Below are 4752 nucleotides of genomic sequence, written 5' to 3'. Positions count from 1 at the left end.
CCAGAACAGGATTACCGTACCACTCTGGCGCGGATCTCACTCTGGTTGATCTACGAGGTTCAGTAGTATCTTATTCTGAAGTTTCATGATCATCATCATTAGCTTCCTCACTAACTGGTGTAGGTGTCACTGAAACAGTTTTCTGTGATGTACTACTTTCCAATAAGGGAGCAGGTACAGTTACCTCGTCAAGTTCTACTTTCCTCCTACTCACTTCTTTCGAGAGCAACTCCTTCTCCATAAAGTTTCCGAATTTAGCAACAAAAGTCTTGCCTTCGGATCTGTGATAGAAGGTGTATCCAATAGTTTCCTTTGGATATCCTATGAAGACACATTTCTCCGATTTGGGTTCGAGCTTATCAGGTTGAAGTTTTTTCACATAAGCATCGCAGCCCCAAACTTTCAGAAACGACAACTTTGGTTTCTTGCCAAACCATAGTTCATAAGGCGTCGTCTCAACGGATTTTGATGGTGCCCTATTTAACATGAATGCGGCTGTCTCTAGAGCGTATCCCCAAAACGATAGCGGTAAATCAGTAAGAGACATCATAGATCGCACCATATCCAGTAAAGTACGATTACAACGTTCGGACACACCATTACGCTGTGGTGTTCCGGGTGGCGTGAGTTGCGAAACTATTCCGCATTGCTTCAAATGTACATCAAACTCGTAATTCAAATATTCTCCTCCACGATCAGATCGTAGAAACTTTATTTTTTTGTTACGATGATTTTCAACTTCACTCTGAAATTCTTTGAACTTTTCAAATGTTTCAGACTTATGTTTCATTAAGTAGATATACCCATATCTGCTTAAGTCATCTGTGAAGGTGAGAAAATAACGATATCCGCCACGAGCCTCAATATTCATCGGACCACATACATCTGTATGTATGATTTCCAATAAATCTGTTGCTCTCTCCATAGTACCGGAGAACGGTGTTTTAGTCATCTTGCCCATGAGGCACGGTTCGCAAGTACCAAGTGATTCATAATCAAGTGGTTCCAAAAGTCCATCAGTATGGAGTTTCTTCATGCGCTTTACACCGATATGACCTAAACGGCAGTGCCACAAGTAAGTTACACCATCATTATTAACTCTGCATCTTTTGGCTTCAACATTATGAATATGTGTATCACTACTATCGAGATTCAATAAGAATAGACCACTCTTCAAGGGTGCATGACCATAAAAGATATTACTCATATAAATAGAACAACCATTATTCTCTGATTTAAATGAATAACCGTCTCGCATTAAACAAGATCCAGATATAATGTTCATGCTCAACGCTGGCACCAAATAACAATTATTTAGGTATAATACTAATCCCGAAGGTAGATGTAGAGGTAGCGTGCCAACCGCGATCACATCGACTTTGGAACCGTTTCCCACGCGCATCGTCACCTCGTCCTTAGCCAATCTTCGCTTAATCCGTAGTCCCTGTTTCGAGTTGCAAATATTAGCAACAGAACCAGTATCAAATACCCAGGTGCTACTACGAGTATTAGTAAGTTACACATCAATAACATGTATATCACATATACCTTTGTTCACCTTGCCATCCTTCTTATCCGCCAAATACTTGGGGCAGTTCCGCTTCCAGTGACCAGTCTGCTTGCAGTAGAAGCACTCAGTTTCAGGCTTAGGTCCAGACTTGGGTTTCTTCTCTTGAGCAGCAACTTGCTTGCCGTTCTTCTTGAAGTTCCCCTTCTTCTTCCCTTTGCCCTTTTTCTTGAAACTAGTGGTCTTGTTGACCATCAACACTTGATGCTCCTTTTTTGATTTCTACCTCCGCAGTTTTTAGCATTGCGAAGAGCTCGGGAATAGTCTTGTTCATCCCTTGCATATTATAGTTCATCACGAAGCTCTTGTAGCTTGGTGGTAGTGATTGGAGAATTCTGTCAATGACGCAGTCATTTGGAAGATTAACTCCCAATTGAATCAAGTGATTATTATACCCAGACATTTTGAGTATATGCTCACTGACAGAACTGTTCTCCTCCATCTTGCAGCTATAGAACTTATTGGAGACTTCATATCTCTCAATCCGGGCATTTGCTTGAAATATTAACTTCAACTCCTGGAACATCTCATATGCTCCATGATGTTCAAAACGTTGTTGAAGTCCCGATTCTAAGCCGTAAAGCATGGCACACTGAACTATCGAGTAGTCATCAGCTTTGCTCTGCCAGACATTCATAACATCTGGTGTTGCTCCAGCAGCAGGCCTGGCACCCAGCGGTGCTTCCAGGACGTAATTCTTCTCTGCAGCAATGAGGATAATCCTCAAGTTACGGACCCAGTCCGTGTAATTGCTACCATCATCTTTCAACTTTGCTTTCTCAAGGAACGCATTAAAATTCAACGGAACAACAGCACGAGCCATCTATCTACAATCAAACATAAACAAGCAAGATACTATCAGGTACTAAGTTTCATGATAAATTTAGGTTCAATTAATTCACTTAAAGAACTCCCACTTAGATAGACATCCCTCTAATCCTCTAAGTGATTACGTGATCCAAATCAACTAAACCATGTCCGATCATCACGTGAGATGGAGTAGTTTCATCGGTGAACATCACTATGTTGATCATATCTACTATATGATTCACGCTCGACCTTTCGGTCTCCGTGTTCCGAGGCCATATCTGTATATGCTTGGCTCGTCAAGTACAACCTGAGTATTCCGCGTGTGCAACTGTTTTGCACCCGTTGTATTTGAACGTAGAGCCTATCACACCCGATCATCACGTGGTGTCTCAGCACGAAGAACTTTCACAACGGTGCATACTCAGGGAGAACACTTCTTGATAATTAGTGAGAGATCATCTTATAATGCTACCGTCAAACAAAGCAAGATAAGATGCATAAAGGATAAACATAACATGCAATCAATATAAGTGATATGATATGGTCATCATCATCTTGTGCTTGTGATCTCCATCTTCGAAGCACCGTCGTGATCACCATCATCACCGGCGCGACACCTTGATCTCCATCGTAGCATCGTTGTCGTCTCGCCAATCTTATGCTTCCACGACTGTCGCTACCGCTTAGTGATAAAGTAAAGCATTACATCGCGATTGCATTGCATACAATAAAGAGACAACCATATGGCTCCTGCCAGTTGCCGATAACTCGGTTACAAAACATGATCATCTCATACAATAAAATTTAGCATCATGTCTTGGACCATATCACATCACAACAAGCCCTGCAAAAAAAAGTTAGACGTCCTCTACTTTGTTGTTGCAAGTTTTACGTAGCTGCTACGGGCTTAAGCAAGAACTAATCTTACCTACGCATCAAAACCACAACGATAGTTTGTCAAGTTGGTGTTGTTTTAACCTTCGCGAGGACCGGGCGTAGCCACACTCGGTTCAACTAAAGTTGGAGAAACTGTCACCCGCAAGCCACCTCTGTGCAAAGCACGTCGGGAGAACCGGTCTCGCGTAAGCGTACACGTAATGTTGGTCCGGACCGCTTCGTCCAACAATACCGCCGAACCAAAGTATGACATGCTGGTAAGCAGTATGACTTATATCGCCCACAACTCACTTGTGTTCTACTCGTGCAAATAACATCAAACCATAAAACCTAGGCTCGGATGCTACTGTTGGGGAACGTAGTAATTTCAAAATTTTCCTACGCACACACAAGATCATGGTGATGCATAGCAACGAGAGGGGAGAGTATGATCTACATACCCTTGTAGATCGCAATGGAAGCGTTGACACAACGTAGAGGAAGTAGTTGTACGTCACCTCCGAGTTCTTTAGCACACGTACAGCTCGATGACGCTCCCCGGGCTCCGATCCAGCAAAGCTTCGGGGATGAGTTCCGTCAGCACGATGGCGTGGTGACGATGATGATGTTCTACCGACGTAGGGCTTCGCCTAAGCACTACAACGATATGACCGAGGTGGAATATGGTGGAGGGGGCACCGCACACGGCTAAGGAACGATCACGAAGATCAACTTGTGTGTCCTAGGGTGCCCCCCTGCCTCCGTATATAAAGGATCCAAGGGGGGGTGCGGCCGGTCCGAGAGGAGGTGCGCAGGAGGAGTCCTACTCCCACCGGGAGTAGGACTCCCCTCCCTTTCCTTGTCCAAGTAGGAGAGAGGGAAGGAGAGAAGGAAAAGGGGGGGCGCCGCCCCTCCCTCCTTGTCCAATTCGGACTAGGGGGAGAGGGGGCGCGCGGCCTGCCTTGGCAGCCCCTTCCTCTTCTTCACATTAGGCCCATGAGGCCCATTAACCCCCCGGGGGGTTCCGGTAACCCCCCGGTGCTCCGGTTTTATCCGAAACTCCTCCGGAACACTTCCGGTGTCCGAATATAGTCGTCCAATATATCAATGTTTATGTCTCGACCATTTCGAGACTCCTCGTCATGTCCGTGATCACATCCGGGACTCCGAACTAACTTCGGTACATAAAAAATGCATAAACTCATAATAACTGTCATCGTAACTTTAAGCGTGCAGACCCTACGGTTCGAGAACAATGTAGACATGACCGAGACACGTCTCCGGTCAATAACCAATAGCGGGACCTGGATTCCCATATTGGCTCCTACATATTCTACGAAGATCTTTATCGGTCAGACCGCATAACAACATACGTTGTTCCTTTTGTCATCGGTATGTTACTTGCCCGAGATTCGATCGTCGGTATCTAATACCTAGTTCAATCTCGTTACCGGCAAGTCTCTTTACTCGTTCCGTAATACATCATCTCACAACTAACA

This window comes from Triticum urartu, chromosome 7, assembly GCF_003073215.2.
Source record: "Triticum urartu cultivar G1812 chromosome 7, Tu2.1, whole genome shotgun sequence".
Lineage (NCBI taxonomy): Eukaryota > Viridiplantae > Streptophyta > Magnoliopsida > Poales > Poaceae > Triticum > Triticum urartu.
The sequence above is the reverse complement of the archived record's forward strand: the minus strand, read 5'-3'. Positions refer to the sequence as shown.